The sequence below is a fragment of the Oncorhynchus tshawytscha genome, linkage group LG11 (assembly GCF_018296145.1).
Source record: "Oncorhynchus tshawytscha isolate Ot180627B linkage group LG11, Otsh_v2.0, whole genome shotgun sequence".
NCBI classification, from domain to species: Eukaryota; Metazoa; Chordata; class Actinopteri; order Salmoniformes; family Salmonidae; genus Oncorhynchus; species Oncorhynchus tshawytscha.
In genome coordinates this window covers 2480489-2492889 of record NC_056439.1, presented here as the reverse complement: position 1 = coordinate 2492889, position 12401 = coordinate 2480489, and the positions used below count along the sequence as shown (strand labels likewise).

Sequence of the window (12401 nt, the reverse complement as noted above, 5' to 3'; positions counted from 1 at the left end):
CATAATATGAAAACTATATTGCCAACACTTGAATGAGCGCAATAGCTTGTCAGTTTGGTAGAATACCCGATTCCCCAAGGACTTTTACTAAGGGCTTTGTCACAATGACATTGTACCATGTTGTGTAATGCTAACAAATGCACACTACCCAATCCTTAATCATGTGCCTACTTCAGCAAATAGCTTTCAACCAATTTATTTGTATTTAAGTATTCGGTGTCTCTCTAAAACACGGTTTTATGCTACCGTGTGTCGTGGGTAGACTGCTGGGCGCAACAATGCTCTTGTTGATGCAGTCATGTGCCCGGGCAGCCTCGCCCAAAGCGCCGTTCAGGACTCCTACATGTGACCTTAAAAAGGCTGCATGGTATCTCTCTATTTATAGGTTATGTTTAGGAGACGGTGACCAAATGTATTGATCGCAGGGATAAACACCTGGCAGCTTCTGTAGTCCAAGGAAATATCGGTTGTCGACGTTTCAAGAACGTAAAGTTGAACGTTTTACAGGGACAAGTGCATAAAAGACACAGGCTCTGGATGTCCTCTCCCTTCAGTCGTCTTTTATTGCTGACGTGTTTCAGTGATGTCATCCGATTTAATGGGAAGGTGCTGCTAGACAGGAGGGGGGCCAGTGGCGGCCAGGACAGTTCAATGGTATCGGACGCGATGGAACGTTACACCTCGACAACTGGCCTGCGGCTTTACTCCTTATGCTCAGCAACCTAAATTAAGTCGTTTTAATGTTTCGGGGGGGGAAATGGGCGTAGGAAAATGACTTTTCTCGGCAAGCATATCCTGCCGCTAATTTGGCTTCCATTTTGAGAACCCAGTCTGTTTATGCACCACTTACGCCACGCTCGTACCAGTCCAGCATCCTTACACATACACACTTTTTATTTATGTGTGTGCGGCAACAAGTGGAGAAGGTACTGATGTGAACCCTTAAAAAAACTTAATCACTTTGGGGAATTGAATTGACTACCGCTAACAGCATTGATATTTTCTTGTCAAATTAGACTGGCACCTCAATGTTTGAGTGTTGGCTACATCATAGTAAAAATGCCTTGGAGCTTAGACGAAGGGCTCTTTTTTTTTTATAGGGGTTGCTGAGGGAAGGATGGGAGAGGACATGAAAGATTGAGAGAATATAATTGTCCTCTTTCCGCTTCTGCAGCTTTCACAGAGAGAGTTGAGGGACAGAGTGAAGGATGGATAGAGAAATGAGGAGAGGACACAGCTAAAACAGTGACTGAGGAGACTGCAGCCCTCTCCCCTCCCCGCTCTCGCTCGCCCCGCCCCCTCTCCCCCCCGCCCCCTCTCGCTCGCCCCCCGCCCCCTCTCCCCTCTCCCCGCTCGCTCGCCCCCCGCCCCCTCTCCCCTCTCCCCGCTCGCTCGCCCCCCCCTCCCCCCCGCTCGCTCGCCCCGCCCCCTCTCGCTCGCTCTCCCCGCCCCCTCTCCTCGCTCACCCCGCCCCCTCTCGCTCGCTCACCCCGCCCCCTCTCGCTCGCTCACCCCCCTCTCGCCCCCCCCGCCCCCTCTCGCTCGCTCTCCCCGCCCCCCCTCGCTCTCGCTCTCGCTCTCCCCGCCCCCTCTCGCTCGCTCTCCCCGCCCCCCTCTCGCTCGCTCTCCCCGCCCCCTCTCGCTCGCTCTCCCCGCCCCCTCTCGCTCGCTCTCCCCGCCCCCTCTCGCTCGCTCTCCCCGCCCCCCCCCTCGCTCGCTCTCCCCGCCCCCCTCTCGCTCTCCCCGCCCCCTCTCCTCGCCCCCCGCCCCCTCTCGCTCGCTCTCCCCGCCCCCTCTCGCTCGCTCTCCCCGCCCCCTCTCGCTCGCTCTCCCCCCCCTCTCGCCCCCCCCCGCCCCCTCTCGCTCGCTCTCCCCGCCCCCCCTCTCGCTCGCTCTCCCCGCCCCCCCTCTCCCCGCTCCCCTCGCTCTCCCCCGCCCCCTCGCTCTCGCTCGCTCTCCCCCGCCCCCTCTCGCTCGCTCTCCTCCCCCCGCCCCCTCTCGCTCGCTCTCCCCCGCCCCCTCTCGCTCTCCCCGCTCGCTCGCTCTCCCCGCCCCCCCGCTCGCTCGCTCTCCCCCCCCCCCCGCCCCCCGCTCGCTCCCCGCCCCCCTCCCCCCGCTCGCTCGCTCTCCCCGCCCCCTCTCTCGCTCCCCCGCTCTCCCCGCCCCCTCTCCCCGCTCGCTCTCCCCGCCCCCTCTCGCCCGCTCTCCCCGCCCCCTCTCTCGCTCGCTCTCCCCGCCCCCCTCTCGCTCGCTCTCCCCGCCCCCTCTCGCCCGCTCTCCCCGCCCCCTCTCGCCCGCTCGCTCTCCCCGCCCCCTCTCGCTCCCCCCCCCTCTCGCTCGCTCTCCCCGCCCCCCTCTCGCTCGCTCTCCCCGCCCCCTCTCGCTCGCTCTCCCCGCCCCCCTCTCGCTCGCTCTCCCCCCCGCCCCCTCTCGCCCGCTCGCTCTCCCCGCCCCCTCTCGCCCGCTCGCTCTCCCCGCCCCCTCTCCTCGCTCGCTCTCCCCGCCCCCTCTCGCCCGCCCCCCCCGCCCCCTCTCGCTCGCTCGCTCTCCCCGCCCCCTCTCGCCCCCTCTCGCCCCCTCTCGCTCTCCCCCCCCCTCTCGCCCCCCGCTCGCTCTCCCCGCCCCCTCTCGCCCCCGCCCCCGCTCGCTCTCCCCGCCCCCTCTCGCCCGCTCGCTCTCCCCGCCCCCTCTCGCCCCCCTCTCGCCCGCTCGCTCTCCCCGCCCCCCCTCTCCCCGCCCCCTCTCCCGCTCTCCCCGCCCCCTCTCGCCCGCTCGCTCTCCCCGCCCCCTCTCGCCCGCTCGCTCTCCCCGCCCCCTCTCGCCCGCTCGCTCTCCCCGCCCCCTCTCGCCCGCTCGCTCTCCCCGCCCCCTCTCGCCCGCTCGCTCTCCCCGCCCCCTCTCGCCCGCTCCCGCTCTCCCCTCTCTCGCCCTCTCGCCCGCTCGCTCTCCCCGCCCCCTCTCGCCCGCTCGCTCTCCCGCCCCCTCTCCCGCTCTCGCTCGCTCGCTCTCCCTCCCCACATTTTGTCTCGCCCGCTCCATCTTCCCCGCTCCCCTGTCTCTTGCTCTCCCCCTCTCTTTCTCTCTCTTCTGTCTGAGATCAAAGCCATCCACTGGGTAAAACAGCTCAGAGACAAAGGGATCAGAATGGTAATTTGTCCTTCATTAGCGCTGTTTACGCGCTAGCTGCAGGTTCAAAAGCTGAGCCGAAAGGGATCTAAGGGGGTGGCTAGGCAGGATAATATCCACTATGCTCCGTCTTTCCTGGCCACAGAGTCAGAATTAAAGAGATGTTTCTCTTTGTAAGTGTTTCGCTCACTGTCCAATGGGATTCAAGTGATACTCATAATAATCACCATAATCATTTTTTGCAAGGTAAAACAGACTGTTACATTCCTCTGTTACACCGCATGACTAACAAAAAGGGAGACCAAACTAGGTTCACAGTCAACGCACACATCACAAAGCAGGATGAGCAACTGTCCAGGCATACGATGGCTATAGCCCTTTAACCTGTTAAACTCAGTGGTTGTTTTGGACCTGGTATTCTAGCCCTTAACCTGTTAAACTCAGTGGTTGTTTTGTACCCGGTACTCTAGCCCTTTAACCTGTTAAACTCAGTGGTTGGTTTGGACACGGTACACTAACCCTGTAACCTGTTAAACTCAGTGGTTGGTTTGGACACGGTACTCTAGCCCTTTAACCTGTTAAACTCAGTGGTTGTTTTGGACCTGGTACTCTAGCCCTTTAAAAGGAACTTCATGAAAGCGGAATGTCTTGACCTCCATCCAACAAGTGTTAATTTGTACCGTGTACTGTTTCAGATGTGGGCTGTAAAATGGTGTTGAGGGTGTTATAACTGTAAATAAGCTGTCCCACTGGGTTCTCTCATTCTCTTGCTCCCTCCCTCTTTCTAGTTCATCCCTCCCTTCATTCCTTACCTCCCTCTCCTTTGGTAAGGAATGTTCTGTGCCCTGTTTTCTACAACTGCTAGGGAAACTCAGCCTTGACGCTAATTAGGATTTAATAGTTTGAGCTGAAGGTGAGAAATATACCTTTTGGTACCAACCAGACCTAGGCCTCCAGGGGAGCATGAAACGAGACACCCCTGGCACAGGGAACCGAACACGGGAAGAATAAAGTTAGTTAAGCCCCCACCTCTGGCAGCCTCCGGATGGTAATTGGTTTATATATATATATTAAATGTAGGATTACGGCACTGTTGCCGGTCGAGCTTAATCCCTGGCTTCCCGTTGCGAGAGTGCAGTTTCCCCCTACAAAAGCAGAGCAGCGCCCTCGGCATGCCGACCCCTCCATCAGGGGATCTTTGCCTTCCCTCTCTACCTCTTTCACTCTCTCCCACTAACTAAAACACTGCAGAATACAGGTGTTCTATCAGCAACTTGCACACATTCCCCCAGTAAGATTAACTTTGTATGAAAAGACAAAATGGGCCCTTACAGGCTTCCCCTTTTGCTCTTTAGTGGGTCGTGTTCAAGAACAAGTTCCTTTTGTTTTTGAGTCTTTGTCGCTGTGTTAAAATGGTACCTGCGAGGAGAGAGTTCCAGGCCCCGAACTGAAAAACAGTCTAAACTTTGCCACTGGCTGCCTTCTGGAAGAACGTTGTCTCTGTAGACCAAACAGTAGCTAGGTCCCCCATGCCCAGTTGTGGGGCTGCTCTTGCTGGTGTGCCACACAGACTCCATCAGACTCTACTGTGGAGGCAGCAGCTGGCTGCAGTGAATGGAATTGCTGGTATTTCTCTGGTCTTTATGGGACGTTAGAACTTAAGTCCCCGGAGCTTCTGCTTTCAAGAGAGCTCATTCCTCAGAGTCCCAGGAGCTTTCACAAGACATTTCTGTCATTTCTAATGCGACAGTGTTGCTGCTGAGATAATTGCAGAAAAGTTTAGTTATTTTAACAAAACTGTTAAGTTAATAAACTTATTTAACTGAATACATTATCATATGTTCCATAGTACGGAGCGATTTAGTGATTTGAGGTAGTTTGATTATTTAAAAAATAATCATGGATTACGGTTTCGATTATACATTAAATGCATTATGGATTATTGACAGAAAATATATATTTATATGTTTTTTTTTAATGGAAATTCCGAAGTCAATCATTATGAACATTCAATTGCAAAAACATAGAGACGATGGAATATTTTCAGTCTGGTCAATAGAGAAATAGGATATGACTATGAAATAATCAAATATTTTAAAAGTTTTTTATTTTATGACTTGATTTTTTTTTCATTCCTTAAAGTAATCATCTCATCTCTGCTCAGGGAATAGCTGCCAGCCAGACCATCTAACGTTATCTCTGTGCTCCCCATACTGTACGGATCTTCAGTCATCCTATTCAGCTAGGCTAGCCTGACAAAATCATTTTTCTGCTTCTTCAAAGTAGATGAGGCATACATGCACAAACGGTCTCTATCCCTCTCGTTGTTGTGTACATTCCTCTCTTATGCGTTCCGTGTGTATCTAACCTAACATGCGTAAAAGTGTCTTTGTCCAAGCCGGAAAGAACCGGTGCAATGGATGTTCTTGACTATTTCTTGAACTGCATTGTTGTTTAAGAGCTTAAGTAAGCGTTTCACGGCAAGGTCGTATGTAATTAAACTAAGATGAATTGTAGTTAATTACCAGGTTTCTGCACTGAACTAGGTTGAATATTTGCTTAATGCAAACTACAACTCCCCTTCAGGCCAGCATTTCTGTCGAGAATAATTGGATTTCTCTCTAAAGATACGGCGCGTTGGGCTCACACACAATTCCTGAATGGAATTCAAGCAATTGAACTGACATCTGTCAATTAGTTGTTTTAATAAACCCACCCAAAAGAAAACAAAATCTTGGTTAATCGCTCAGCAATAATGTTAAATAACATTTGTTTCCTCTGTAATAGCTTAGCAATAATGTGTCTCCTGAAATGTAGGCACACAAGCTTAAATACGGTCCTTGTCTGAGGACATCTCCAGGATCTTTTGTATCGTCCTTCAACTCTGTCGATCTCCTGATATAAATAACATAGTCTTGGCTTGAGTTTCCAATTCAAATGTGCCAACAGGTTACGCAAGAATCGTTTGCCAGGCCCAGAACCGGTATCCAGCTGCTGATGGTTATCGGGAATTAGACTTACACAGCAGTGCATTTGAGACTTGGTGTTACTTTCCTGGCTCATCCCGCTGCCGTGCCATTTGGGGTAAGATGATCTGGACCTGCCCATTACAGCTATGTGTCCTGTCCCCTGTCATCAGCTGCTTGGACTTTCACTCAGTATAGGTGACAACTTTCCCTAGAGACTGATATCAAGTGCAAAGTGGATGAGCTAATAGCTAGATCTCAAAAGCCACGGAAGGAAACACTTTGCTGTTTGTCCGTTATACATCCCTTCTTTGCCTTCAAAGTAGTTTTGTATAGCCTCACGGGGACATGTAAGCTGTTGCGGATTTAGCCGTTAATCAGCCAAGTATCTAGTATAAAACAAGATGTAATTGAGTGCTCATGTGGCCTTTTTGTTTGTTTGTAAGGTGTGTGTGAAGCAGGGCGACGTGACACTCTTGGTAGGTGTGGCCTATGATGCATGCTGCAAGCCAGGCGCAGATTGCAACCTCGCTGTCATGTCTTCGGTCACATTTCAAAAACATTTCCATTTCCAAGAGTGTTGGATAAAAGGGATATGAGATGGCACCAATTTTAGGCTGTTAAATTCAACTTCGCCAGTGTACTGTTTGAATACTGTATATGCCCTTGCGTGCTAACTGCTTAGCACTACTCTGCTTCATTCATCATACTTTCAAACAAGTTATTTGCAGAGAAAGCACAAGAAAAGTTTGCACCTTTATGCTGACGAAGAGATGTTGAGAAAAGCCCACACCAGGCCTTAGAGATCAGTGCACGGCCAGTTGACTCCCTTAACTCCCTCACGCTCCTCCCAAGACTCCAATCTCTGCAGTGGATTATTTCTCAAATCCATCTTCTAGTAAACACATTGACCAACTTCTTGCCGGTCGGGCCCAGTCATGTGTTAAGGTGCCTGCGGCGGGCGGTTCAGATAAGACCTTTTTGGATTTGAGGAGCTTCACCCTGTACTCATTTGGTGCTACATAGATCAAAATGGGACTCGCAATCCCTCGACTCTGCATCATAGCCCACCGAAGCAATCGTCTCCTCGCCGCATCGCTTTAGCGGCCCTGTTCACGTTATTGCAGTTGACAGCAAGGTGTCATTGCAGGAGAGATGCCGTTAAAATGGAGGGCCTGGAGAAGCACTGAAGATGGTCCATTTGCTGATGCAATAGACTGCAATACGACATGGCTTATGCTGGAATAATAAAGCACGCTACATTACCACTCCAAGACCTTCTGAGTTCTGGCTTTCTTTTTGGATTAATTATTGCATATTTAGCTATTTGTTTCTATTGTGTCAGTATAGTGTCACGCTTCAAAATGATGACCTTTTAAAAATGTAGTCTGCCACTGGGGACCGCATTCACAAGGTCACGCTCTCCCCACACACTAGAAATCCAAGGTCCCTCCGACTGATCGCCTGTCTATTCCCGACCAAGTAGAATAGGTTACAGCGTATTGAACAGACCCGTACGCTTGTTTTTACTCTGTATCCTGCTGGGCTGTGACACAGCTTTGAGCAGAGGATGAAACACAGACTCCCAGAGAGCGGTGTTGTTCTCACAGGGGAGCCGCCTGTTATATCCCTTCAATGGGCCTCGTGGTGTAAGACATGCCCTGCCACTGGGCAGTCGGTCCGTTGTATCTGCAGTCTCTCCTTTCCCGACAAGTTCACAAGAGATAAGTGCTATCTGGGAGCTCTTCATGGCACCCTCGCCCACTTCTAATCCTTCATTGTCCATCTTGTCATTTTTCTATTACAGATTATACTCTTAAGGCTTTTATTCATCACCCTCCAGCTCTAAATGCACTTTTCCCCCATTATCAGTAGACAATCCGGTCTTCGCTCACAAACTGACCGTAAGTCCCCATCACCAACTAAGTGTTGCAGTGTGATGGATACCCATGGCATTCTGGCTGCGCATCACAACCATCTGTCCTGCTGCTCCTTTACTCTCTATTAATAGAACCCACATAAGAAGAGCTCCTCTCTGTCGTTATGGCTCAGCTGCTGAGAGAAACCCACAACACGTTCGCCTCAGACGTACTGACCTCCCCTTCAGTTCAAAGCCAAGGAAGAAGTGATGGCGAAATGATGTCAAATCATGTCAAAAGGATTTGTGGGGCGTGGACTCATGGGGCGTTCCCCTGGTGTTAGCCGTCTCGCTAGCTAGCCTCGCTCACTAGCGCCTTCCTCCCTTCCCGCACCTTGGCGTATTTGACCATATCTGTAATGTCTATATGGGCGGCTGGCTGCCACATTCATCTCTGGATTTGTGATCTGGACAGCTGATGCCCGGCCCCGTTCAACCCCCACTCTCTCTCCTGAGGCAAGGACCAGAGCTCTGCTCCCTCACTCCTGGAAGAGGTGCTGGGATTCCATTGCCCTTGGGCTCCAAATAACACTGAAGGGGGGTGGAAGGGAGGAAGGCATCTGCTCCATGCTATTCTAGGCAGACCAATTCCAGGGCAGAGAGAGGGAGAGAGCCAGCCAGCAGTTCGGCCCAACCAAGCTGTTCTGTCCCCCACTAAGAAAATGAAGAGGCAAGGATTCGGTAGCCAGGGAGGGCGGTCGGTTTTCGTGTTTCTGGTTTGTAGCAGCAGTCTTATCGAATCATCTGCCATCATCACTACCTCTTGACCTGATTTTGTTTGATTTCCTCTGATCTAATCAACCAATATGAGAGTTCTGTTCTCTTTACTCACAAGAATCATGGTAAACAAACACTGTTCCTTATCAATGTTCATCAGAGTGTACTGGAAAACATTGACTTGTTTCTGAGTAACATAAATTAGCCTGGTCATCATTGATGACACGGCAATCTCTCTCGCGTGCATATCTTGTCTCGACGCGCATGCATGTCTCGACACTGTAGCGTTTTAAAGGTGAATATGAGTTCTCTCTCTAAACACTGCATGCAGTCTCTCCTGTGGTATGCTGTACGCGACGCAGTGTGACCAAGACCTGCTCAGTCGGCTCACGACCGACTGGTTCAGGTCGTACTTTAGTCACGGCCCTTCCCACCTGCAGCAGGGCTGCCTGGAGGCACTGACATTTCCCACGGCAGACGGGGGCAAGAGGGGTTAATAAGAGGCGTTCCCCTCCCTCAGGAATGCGTCACGGGGCCTAAGCATCGCCATGTTCCCCAACCGGAGAGAAACTGAAGTTGGGATGGCAGCTTTTAAAACCCCTCTACACGCACGCAGATACACACTGCTCTGCTTCTCAGTTGTCGTGTCTGGTGTACAGTACCTCAGGGTCTACTCACATGACTGAGAGTCATCATTACCAACAACTACATCCAATATGTAAGCCTGAGGTTAAACAAGACTGCGTTGTCGTAGCCTGTTTTCTCCTTGCTGCTTCACTAACGGTTTGTTTGGGAGTCTGTTTTTGAAGTGAGTCAGAGGCGTAGTGTATCGGGGCCCCTGCTCCTTACCTGTGATCTAGTATTGCTAAGCACTTGTGTCAGGAGCCACACGGGGCCGAGCTGCTCTAGGAGGTTTGGGATATCTGGGCGTTGTTTGTGCCGGCGTCTCTAAGCTGCCAGCCTGAGAGCAGAGTGGCTAAGCTACCCTGTTACCTCTTCCACCAAAACTGGACTGTTTATTTTCAATTAACGCTTTCCAAGGAACCGGTGCTATGCTTCTCACTGGGCCCCTCGCGCCACAGCTCTCACTCTAACAGTATGTGTGTGTATATAAAGTGGGGCAAAAAAAGTATTTAGTCAGCCACCAATTGTGCAAGTTCTCCCACTTAAAAAGAGAGGCCTGTAATTTTCATCATAGGTACAACTATGACAGACAAAATGAGAAAGAAAAATCCAGAAAATCACATTGTAGGATTTAAGAGGCTCCTCTGTCCTCCACTCGTTACCTGTATTAATGGCACCTGTTTGAACTTGTTATCAGTATAAAATACACCTGTCCACAACCTCAAACAGTCACACTCCAAACTCCTCTATGGCCAAGACCAAAGAGCTGTCAAAGGACACCAGAAACAAAATTGTAGACCTGCACCAGGCTGGGAAGACTGAATCTGCAATAGGTAAACAGCTTGGTTTGAAGAAATTAACTGTGGGAGCAATTATTAGGAAATGGAAGACATACAAGACCACTGATAATCTCCCTCGATCTGGGGCTCCACGCAAGATCTCACCCCGTGGGGTCAAAATGATCACAAGAACGGTGAGCAAAAATCCCAGAACCACACGGGGGGACCTAGTGAATGACCTGCAGAGAGCTGGGACCAAAGTAACCAAGCCTACCATCAGTAACACACTACGCCACCAGGGACTCAACTTGTCGTGTTTGGAGGACAAAGAATGCTGAGTTGCATCCAAAGAACACCATACCTACTGTGAAGCATGGGAGTGGAAACATCATGCTTTGGGGCTGTTTTTCTGCAAAGGGACCAGGACGACTTATCCGTGTAAAGGAAAGAATGAATGGGGCCATGTATCGTGAGATTTTGAGTGAAAACTTCCTTCCATCAGCAAGGGCATTGAAGATGAAACGTGGCTGGGTCTTTCAGCATGACAATGATCCCAAACACACCGCCCGGGCAACGAAGGAGTGGCTTCGTAAGAAGCATTTCAAGGTCCTGGAGTGGCCTAGCCAGTCTCCAGATCTCAACCCCATAGAAAATCTTTGGAGGGAGTTGAAAGTCCGTGTTGCCCAGCAACAGCTCCAAAATATCACTGCTCTAGAGGAGATCTGCATGGAGGAATGGGTCAAAATACCAGCAACAGTGTGTGAAAACCTTGTGAAGACTTACAGAAAACGTTTGACCTCTGTCATTGCCAACAAAGGGTATATAACAAAGTATTGAGAAGCTTGTTATTGTTTGCAAATAAATTCATTAAAAATCCTTCAGTGATTTTCTGGATTTTTTTTCTCATTTTGTCTGTCATAGTTGAAGTGTACCTATGATGATAAATTACAGGCCTCATCTTTTTAAGTGGGAGAACTTGCACAATTGGTGGCTGACTAAATACTTTTTTGCCCCACTGTATATATAGAGAATCAATCTTCCTCATTGATCTGTTGTCTCTGTCTCAATGTCCCCCCCATTATAGATTTCTCTCTCATTTGTGTAATTATCCCTGTGCAACACTGCCCCGACTCCCCGCCTCCACAGTCTTGTGTTCTGGGCTGGGATCCCCTGGTTGGGAATGAGCTGGTTAAATGTCTGTCTGGTCCTCCTTTCCAAGCCTCAGTATCTGTTGCTACTCCCCTTTTAAAACCCACCCACCCATCTCTCTGTTGCTCTGGCTTGCGCGCCTAGCAGGCACGTAATTGGGTCGTCAGCAGGCAGTCGGACGCAGCCGGTGAATAGATAGCCAACCGGCCGGCTGTAATTGATGCGGCTGTCTGCATGGTTTGTTTAATCTGTGCATAACCCCTCCGTCCCTCGTCCTCTGTGTGTGGTCCCCCTGCCGCTGCTCTGAGGGTGCAGGTGCTGAGAGTTTAGAGAGACATGCCAAAAGAGAGAGCTGCAGAGCGAGAGACGGAGACTGAAGGACGGATAAAGAGAGGGGGAGGGAGAGAGTGGTGGGCATTTCTTAGGCGAAAGGCTTGGATGCAAGACATAACGGTCATAGGATCCTGTGAGCTATGAGCTGGCAGGCGATGTTGCCTCTACCCCTCCCTGCCCTCTCTCTCCCTCCCTGCCCTCTCTCTCTCCATCTCAATGTAAGGGGCTTTATTAGCATGGGAAACCAATGTTAACATTGCCAAAGCCAGTGAAATGGATAACAAACAAAAGTGAAATAGACAATGAACGAACAGTTACACTCCAGAAAGAATAAAGAGAGAAAGAATAAAGAGATTTCAAATGTCAAATTATGTGCACATAGTTTCTCTCGCTCTCTCTCTCCGCCACCCACAGTGAACCCACTGTGGAGTGCAGCCAGGCTCAGCATTGGTAGTAATAAAGATAGCCTTGCACAGCCTGCAGAATATAGAGTGGAAAGAAGGAGCGTTATTGCTTGTTCTGTTGTTGCAGACGGCTGAAACTCCAGTGTATTGTACAGACTAAAGAAAGACTAAACAAGTACCTCCGGGCAGTTTGATCAAGGAGTGGAGAGCCTTTGTTGCTTGATTGAATGAGTTGTTCTGGTAGACTTTGGTTTTGAACAACGGTGCTGGTCAGTCCGGGTTGGCTGGTATTCTGTCAAGTATCTAATATAGTGGGTTCAGTTCACCCATTTGTCAGGCTCACTGTAGAGTGCCTCGTCATGCCTGTCACCAGCGCGGGTAATGA

At 50.7% G+C, this 12401-nt stretch overlaps 1 protein-coding gene across 6 annotated transcripts in view; it reads left to right on the top strand.

The window, feature by feature from the left end:
- LOC112262381 (F-box/WD repeat-containing protein 7) overlaps positions 1–12401 on the top strand; it is a 199343-nt gene that overhangs the window by 107263 nt on the left and 79679 nt on the right. The gene's annotated exons all lie outside the window — the stretch shown is intronic.